General features: G+C 46.1%; 1 pseudogene; it reads right to left on the reverse strand.

Moving 5' to 3' along the window:
* Positions 1–6,420: 6,420 nt before the first annotated feature.
* LOC141372554 (tripartite motif-containing protein 75-like) lies at positions 6,421–7,803 on the reverse strand (annotated as a pseudogene).
* Positions 7,804–8,995: the final 1,192 nt, after the last annotated feature.

Genomic DNA, 8,995 nt, shown 5'->3' on the forward strand with positions numbered 1-8,995 from the left:
CTTTCCTCTATGTTCATCTGTTTTGTTTCTTAAATTCCACATATGAGTGAAATCATATGGTATTTGTCTTTCTCTGACTGACTTATTTCACTTAGCATAATACCCTCTGGTTCTGTCCACATAATTGCAAATGGCAAGATTTCATTCTTTCTGATGGCTGAGTAATATTCCATTGTATACATATACCACAACTTCTTTATCCATTCATCTGTCTATGGACATCTGGGGTCTTTCTATACTTTGGCTATTATGGACATTGCTGCTATAAACATTGGGGTGCATGTGCCCCTTCAAATCATTATGTTTGTATCCTTTGAATAAATACCTAGTAGTACAATTGCTGGGTCATAGGGTAGTTCTATTTTCAACTTTTTGAGGAACCTCCATACTATTTTCCAGAGTGGCTGCACCAGTTTGCATTTCCACCAACAGTGTAAGAGGGTTTCCCATGTGTTTGTGAGAATCACAGAATTTTAAGAGTCAGAAGATACTTCAGGGCAGCCTAGTTCACCTTCTGTCTGCTGATGTGCACAGTGTTTACTAGAAACAACAAACATGAAATCAAACAGACCTAAGGGTAAAGAATGAAAATCAACGCTTAGAAATCGTTGATTTATTTTTGTCCCAAGAAATCTCTGTTATTTAAGAACAAAATGTCCCACAAGCTTTCTACATTCTTCGTTTGGCTTCCTGACAAGGCAGGAAGGAGATGAGAACTTCACTCAGTGTCCCTGAATCCTTGTCAGTCAGGAAGGTTAAACTATTCACCCGACCAGCTTACACAGCCTGAAGTAAGGAGTAAGAATGGACTCCAATCCCTGTAACGTCTATTTGAATCCAAACAGTTGCTTTTCCTACAACCCCGGTCAGACCAAGTCCAGTGATTTCAGGTGCCCAGGGTGTGGGGAAGAAAGAGAGAATGGAGACCGGAGGGATATGTGGCCATAGCGTGGGAAGGATAAACCTGCAGCTGATGTGATAAAGAGAGTGAGGCAGGAGCTTGGGCAGAATGTCTTCTCAACCACAGAAATAAAACAGGGGGGGCTGGGCAGCCTGTCAGGGCAAGTTCACACTTTAGCTGCCTGAGGCCATCTTCTTCAGATTCCCTCTACCTGTGGAGTCCACATCTTTTTCCCCCAGGGGTCAAAGATCTTCCCTCTAAAAGGTCATTGTTTTCTTGAGTGCCCGGGGCTCTTTCTTGCGGCACCATTTCACAGCTTCCTTCCCCCAACAATGACTGTACAAGATCCTATGCTAAGGCTCTGGTCAGATCGACTTGGGTCAGCTCCGTCTCTGCCTTCCCTGAGATTCTAGTCCACGAGGGAGTTTGTAATCCAGTCCGAGGACGGGCACGACCTGAGCCATTTCACTAGACGTGCTGAGTGTCAGATGCCAGAACAGGAGGCTAGCCCGTGGGTGACAGGCTCACCCCCACTAGTACGAATGGGCCACCGAGGGCCCCCCTGGGGAGGTGACTAAGGTCAAATGAAGTCCAGTCTCCGAAGCGGCAATCCGGGCTAAGGAGACAGGACAGTCCCCTCCAGGCAAAGTGAGCGACCTAAGGAAGTTCTGGTGCAGAAAGGGACACGGGCTGGCTGGAAGGGCAAGAATGCTAGTAGGTGTGCAGCCCTGGTAAGAGGACGGCCGAGGGGGCGTGGCTTCGGTGGGGCAGGGGGCCAGGTGAAGGTCAGATGCTCGGAGTCTGTTAGGCCGGAGAGGGCGGGCCAGAGCCAGGCAAGCCAGAGAAGGGGTCCCCCAGTGTCCCCGGGAGGGTGGATCAGAATCCAAAGACAGAGAGCAGCAGACAGACCACAGGATGTGCTGACAGAGTGGCTGTGGGGCGTTAAAGAAGGAGACAAAGCAGAGATGCCACTGGGTTTTTCCTCTAGCTCCGAAGAGACAGGAGCTGCCACTGACTGAGAGGGAGAAGACTGGGGGGAAGGGGGGGCGGGGGGGATCGGGGTCCTGAGAAACGCAGATCTGGGAAGGGCGGGGAGACCAGTTATCCTGCAGATGCCTGTTCCTAGTGCACGCGGTTCACAGCTGAGGAAGGACCGTCCAAACTGCCCATCCCCACCTCCATCTGGGTGTTTCCTGAGGAGCAGGCTGAGGCTCGGGGCGGTGGAGGAGCTTTCCGAAGGCACCAGATGATAGAGGGGAGCTAGGACTTACTTCTGGGCAAAGATTTACTGAGGGTCTATGGTGAGCCAGTAACTAAGCCAAGGGCCTACGAATACAATGATTACATTTCTCTTCCAAACTTTTTTTATTTTTATTTTTATTTAAACCATAGACAAATGCCAAAAGAATAGTATAACAAACACCTTTTAGCAATTTAAGAATAGGGTGGCTCAGTCGGTTGGGCATCTGCCTTTGGTTCAGGTCATGATCCCAGGGCCCTGGGATCAAGCCCCACATCGGGCTCCTTGCTCAGCAAAGAGCCTTCTTCTCCCTTTGCCTCTCTCTCTCTCTGACAAATAAATAAAATCCTTATAAAAAATAAAATTTGGGGCACCTGGGTGTCTCAGTCGGTTAAGCGGCTGCCTTCGGCTCAGGTCATGATCCCAGGGTCCTGGGATCGAGCCCCACGTTCAGCTCCCTGCTCAGCAGAGAGCCTGCTTCTCCCTCTCCCTCTGCCTGCCACTCTGCCTCCTTGTGCTCTCTCTCTATCTCTCTGTCAAATAAATAAAATCTTAAAAAAAATAAATAAATAAAAAATAAAATAAAAAATAAAATTTAAGGGGCACCTGGGTGGCTCAGTTAGTTAAGCGACTGCCTTCAGCTCAGGTCATGATCCTGGAGTCCCGGGATCAAGTCCCGCACTGGGATCCCTGCTCAGTGAGGAGCCTGCTTCTCCCTCTAACCCTCCCCCCTCTCATGTACTCTCTCTCTCATTCTCGTTCTCTCAAATAAATAAATAAATCTAAAAATAAATAAATAAATAAATAAAATTTAAGAATAATTTGTCACATTTGCAAATATATTTCACCCCAAATGCTTAAGCATAAACCTCCTAAGAATGAAGATATTCTTCTACTAAATGGGGTACCATTATCATAAATATGAAAATTAATAAAAATTCCACTTTTATTATATGTGCTCAGTTTTTTGTGGGTTTTTTTTTTTAAAGATTTTATTTTTTTGACAGATAGAGACATAGTGAGAGAGGGAACAAAAGCAGGAGGAGTAGGAGAAGGAGAAGCAGGCATCCCCCCAAGCAGGGAGCCCAATGCAGGGCTCGATCCCAGGACCCTGGGACCATGACCTAAGCCGAAGGCAGATGCTTAATGACTGAGCCACCCAGGCGCCCCATATGTGCTCATTTTTTAAGTTTCTACAGCAGTCTCCCAAATGTCATTATACCTTTTCCCCCAACCCTGGATCCAATTAAGGTTAGTACATTGCTCTGTAGTGTCTTGGAATCTGGAACAATGCTCCTGCCCCTTTTACCTTTTCAAGAGACATTCACTTTTTGAAAAGACCAGCCTAATTGCCTTTTAGGGCTGTGAAAGAATTTCAATCAAAAATGGAACTGGAGGATACAAAACGGAAAATCACATGCAGGTGTCCTCAGAAAACAAAACTTAAGGACCTAGAGACCGGTTTCCCATAAATGCCTGATTTACAGAAAACTGATAATATTGGAATTTTCTTAAATGATAAGGAGTTGGCCAAGGGTTGCTTCATACCAACCTTGGGAAGTTTTGCTTAGGGTTTCCAGAGGCATGAACAAGAAATGACCCAGGTTGTGTTAGTCTCACAAAATAAGCTGAATTGAACTTTGTTTTATGACTGGACTGGTTTTCTCTGCTTGGGAAATTTTCTATCTTTCTTCCTTTCTTTCTTTCTTTTTAAGATCTTATTTATTTGACACAGAGAGAGAGAGAACACAGGCAGGGGGAATAGCAGGCAGAGGGAGAGGAAGAAGCAGACTCCCTGCTGAGCAAGGAGCCCCAAATGGGGATCTATCACAGGACCTTGGGATCATGACCTGAGCCAAAGGCAGGCACTTAACCAACAGAGCCACTCAGGCACCCCGAGTTTGGCTTTTCTATGTATAAAATCATATCCTCTGATAATAAACATTGTTTTCTCTTTCCAATCTTCTTCCTTTTTCTTGCATCATGACACTGCTTAAGAATGCTAGCACAATTTAGAATAGATGATAGGGAAGAATCTTTGTCCCATTTCCATTCTCAGAGACAAAACTGCCAAAAATTTAACCATTGTTGTAAGTTTTTAGTGGGGGGTTTTGTATTTTTTTTTTTTTAAGTAGGCTCTACCACCAGTGTGGGGCTTGAACTCACAACCTCAAGATCAAGAGTCACATGCTCTACTGACTGAGCCAGGCAGGTGCCCCCCATTGTTGGGGGTTTTTGATAGATAACCTTTAACAGATTAAGGAAGTTCCCTTTTTCTCATTAGCCTTTTTTTTTTTTTAATCATGACTGGATGTGTTAATTCTGTCTGCTAGGGGTGCCATAACAAAATACCACAGACTGTGTGGCTTAAACAGAGAGTTACCTCTTTAAAGGCCCTACCTTCAAAAGCAGTCACAGTGGGAGTCTGGGCATCAATATGTGAATTCAGCGGGGGTGGGGGGGTGCCCAATTCAGTCCATAACACTGGATGAATCTTATTAAATGCATTTCCTGCACTGATGAAGATAATCATATAATTTGTTATCATTTATCTATAGTTTGATAAATTAAATTGGTTACTCAGCTAGGTTTGTTATCTGTCTTATTTTTTAAAATATACAGTATGTTGTTTTAAATATATGCATATGTGGTAAGCCTAACAAGAAAACCAAAGAAATTGTATCAGATCATGAGAGTAGATGCCTCAAGGGTGAAGAAAGGCAGAGTGATGTAGTGTGGAGGTGTCCACAGGGGTCCCTGAACATTGTGTAATGTTTTATTTCTTAAACTGGGGGTTTTAAAAATGGATATTCATTTCATTATTGTTCTTTAATTTGTACCTATGTGTTTTAATCCACTCTTTTTTTTTGCTTTTCATAATAAAACAAATATTAATAATATTTGCAGCACACTAAAACAGAAGAAAGCGTCTATGTAAACCACTAATGAAGTAGAAACACACTTAGGTGTGGGACCCAGGCAAAGACTATAGCAGCCAGTTTAAGCCTATGAAGACATGGAGACAGAAATCTAGATACACTGGGAGGGAAATGGGAACAGCCTACTGACAGCACTATTTCAAATAAAAAATGTAAATTTTAATGGGATCCCAAAAACTAAAAACCGAGAAAAACTGTGATTTCTTACATATAATAGAAGACTCATTTTATGTCAATTATGTCCCAGATAAATGTATAAAGCATCTTGTTTGATCTCCATGATTACTTGGCATGATGGATACTAACCTCTATATTTCAGGTGAGAGTTCAATTTAGGTTACACTATGGATAATAAGCAAAACTCAAATCCTTCAAAATGGGCAGTAAATCTTCCTGATCTTTGTCTTAGGGGGAGACATTATATTTATTTATTTATTTTTAGGTTTCTATTTTTAAGCAATTTCTACACCCACTGTGGGGCTTAAACTCACAATCCCGAGATCAAGAGTTGCACTTTCTACCAACTGAGCCAGCCAGATGCTCCTATCTTTATTATACTGGACAGTGTGGATGAAGACACCATCTATGTCCTCCAAGGCTATACCCCATAAAAACAGTCATCTCTTTGAAAACAGTCTGGAGCAATCCAATCAATGCCTTGCTCACAACCCATGAGAGGTGTGAGACCACTGATGACTGTCTCCCTAAAACTGCCTCTTTCTCCCACCTGGAAAGCTTAAAGTACTACTTCAGAAACAGATAGATGGGGCGCCTGGGTGGCTCAGTCGTTAAGCGTCTGCCTTCGGCTCAGGTCATAATCCCAGAGGCCTGGGATCGAGACCCGCATCGGGCTCCCTGCTCCGTGGGAAGCCTGCTTCTCCCTCTGCCTCTCCCCTTGCTTGTGTTCCTGCTCTCCCTGTCTCTCTCTGTCAAATAAATAAATAAAATCTTTAAAAAAAAAAAAAAGAAACAGATGTACAGATATACAAAAAATATATAATATATGAAATATTATATTATATAATATATATAAAATAGATAAAGGTTCACAAATTTACAGAAGCTGTGAAATTAAAATGTATATATTCTAAACTTAGAATTCTGGGAACAATTTACAGTTAATCTCCACATCTCTGTTAGTTTCCACAACACCCTTGCTGCTATTGAAACAAAACAGAAAAAAAAAAAAAACAGAAGAAATCAAAATGAGAAACCTTTTCCCATGTGTTTAAGTCAAATAAGCATCTAAAACAAATTCTGGTGCTAGATTCACGGATAGTTGTACAAGATTGTACCCACCGTCCATAAATCGCGGACAGAAAAGGAAGCCAAGTCACAGCTCATCCTTCACAATCTCTCCCTGCACAGGTCGTAAGAGGTGTAGAGTCGCGCCCCACACAGAGGTGAGGCTTCGGGACTTCAGAAAACGTACCCATGAAAGAACGGATGTGAGACCTGCCATTCAGACTGTAAAAGGAAACCTCCCCCAACTCACAGTGCAGATAGACGCCAACGCCCCTGGGCTTTTCCTTCAGCGCCACAGGCGCCGTCCCGCCGCCGAACTGTCGCGCGTCTGCTCCGGCCTGACGGGGGCCGCCTGCCCTTCCTGGAAAGGGAGCGCTGGCAAAGCCCCGCGGCCCACGCGCGCTTGCCCACCCACCTGCACCTCCCAGGATGGCGGGCCGCCGTCGAGGCGCTCGGAGCCCAGGACCACCGCATCCATCAGCAGTCTCTTCGGGTCTGAGGGACGCCGGGCTTTTTCCTCACAAATGTCACAGACTTTTTACCCTCGGAGGCAAGCAGATTCGGGTGCGCTGTCTCGGGATCCAGAGTAACTTCCCGTCTAAACCTCTGGAGAATTTTCTGCAGAGCCAAGTCCTGCGGAGGAAGACTGCATCCTTCCCTCCTTAACTGGAAAGAACAGGGAGCTGGGGGCTTCAGGCTTTCGCCCCTGTCGCGGGCGCTCCCGATCTCCGCCCGCCGTCTCACCTCGGACGCCGCGCTCCTCTCGGCCACCTTGTTTGGTAGGCGCGGGAGGGTGGAAACGTGCTCTGAAAACGCCGTGCTGTTCGCGCGGACTTTCTGCTGAAGGTCCCTGTCTTCTTCAGCGAGCCGTGAGAGAACAGCCTCTTGCTCACGGTCTACGCACTCGTGCAGGTGCTCAAACTCAGAGGTCACTTTCTGTCCCTGGTACTGCACCTTTTCTCTCAGGTCTAAGAGTTCTCTCTCTCGGGTGGCTACTAGTTTCTGAACGTCTGCCCCCCGCTTCTTCAGGGCCTGATGTAACGGCTGAGCCTCTGCCCGTGATGAGAGGCGGCCTCCCCCAGGGGCCTCACCTGGTGGCCCCGCTGATCAGGGGGCTGCGTGCACTTGGGACACGACACCTCGAGGTCCTCCTCGCAGAAGAGGGTCAGGACCTGGTTGTGCTTCTCACACAGATATTTCTCTTCAAGCCTCCTCTTCTTGCTCCTGGTGACGTGGAGGAGCTTGGCCATGTCAATCATCCTTCCCAGCTGGGTGTTGCTCCTCAAGTGCCTCTCTTGGCACGCGTGACGGCACACGGGGCACGGGAACCTGTCCTTGCGATCAGCCCAGGACTGCTGGATGCAGCAGCGACAGAAGTTGTACCCACATTCGGTGGTGACGGGGTCTCCGAGGTAATCCAGACAGATGGGACAGTTGGCTTCCGCCTGGAATCCTGCCAGGGCTGCCGGGACTGCCATTGGGCAGAGATCAAGGGCTTTCTGGACTGAGGTGGGTCTTCTGGAGGGTGGATCTGCAGGATTTCTCTAGTGAGAGGCAGATACACCCTCAGATTTTACTGTCCTTCCTGTGCTGAATGTCTGTCAAATAAGGGCAGCCTTGCTGTCCTATGAGGCCACTGGCCTCATGATGGTAGGTGCCCAGAAGAACTCTATTCACCAGTGCAGGTGATCACAGGTTAGTTGGGCAACCAGCTGCCTTCGGCAGCTCAGAGGATGTGAAGCCAAGGTCAGTAATTCTCTTGGTCAGAAAGCAGACACAATTTTTACGTGCCTTTTCCTCCCTGGAAATGAGAAAATATTCCTTCATATTAAATAGGCTACTGTTTATCTTGTTGTCCTGCTCACTGCCACCTTTAAAGCAAACACTGAGTCTTTTCTCCACCCCCAGGATTCCACCTACCCCCAGATCAACCAAAGAGGGGCTGCATGGGACTGTGGAAAGTGCATGGATTAGATCTCCTGGCCCTGGGTGAGATTTCTCTTTAGTCACCTACTATCTGAGGGACCTGGGGAGAGTTACATAACATCCTCATCTCTAACACCCTCTTCTCCACACAGGTAAACAGAATATAAATCTCAGCTTCAATCATTTCAATAGTCAAAAATGTAAGGAAAGAACTTGGTATCTTTCAGCTTAAACCACAGACATTTCTGACAGCACTGAATTCATAATATGTCAAAATTTTTCTTTTCATTTAAGTTTCTCCCATCCAAGCACTTCATTTAAGTTCCTCAACTGCAAGATATATCCAACTCTGTACATAGTGGATGGCATTTGGACTTGATTAGATTTACTCTGAGGACCCTGCCAAGTTGGGAAAACTGATTTCTCACATAATGCACAGAATGAAACTGGAGATCAGGAATTCAATGTGAGAAAAAGCTGAGAAACACACCAACACACAACTACTCTCCGAACTCAGTGGTGAGCTAGCAACTACTAAGTATTTTTCAGGACAGGATCATGAGAGGAGGGCATGCAGCTTTTTCTTAGAAGCAGTTACTGATGGGACACCTGGGTGGCTCAGTCAGTTAAGCGTCTGCCTTTGGCTCAGGTCATGATCCCAGGGTCCTGGAATCGAGTCCCACATCGGGCTCCCTGCTCAACAGGTAGCCCGCTTCTCCCTTTCCCTCTGCCTCTCGTTCCCAC

This window comes from Callorhinus ursinus, unplaced genomic scaffold, assembly GCF_003265705.2.
Source record: "Callorhinus ursinus isolate GAN/ISIS: 27379988/994484 unplaced genomic scaffold, GSC_fseal_2.0 scaffold4, whole genome shotgun sequence".
NCBI lineage: Eukaryota > Metazoa > Chordata > Mammalia > Carnivora > Otariidae > Callorhinus > Callorhinus ursinus.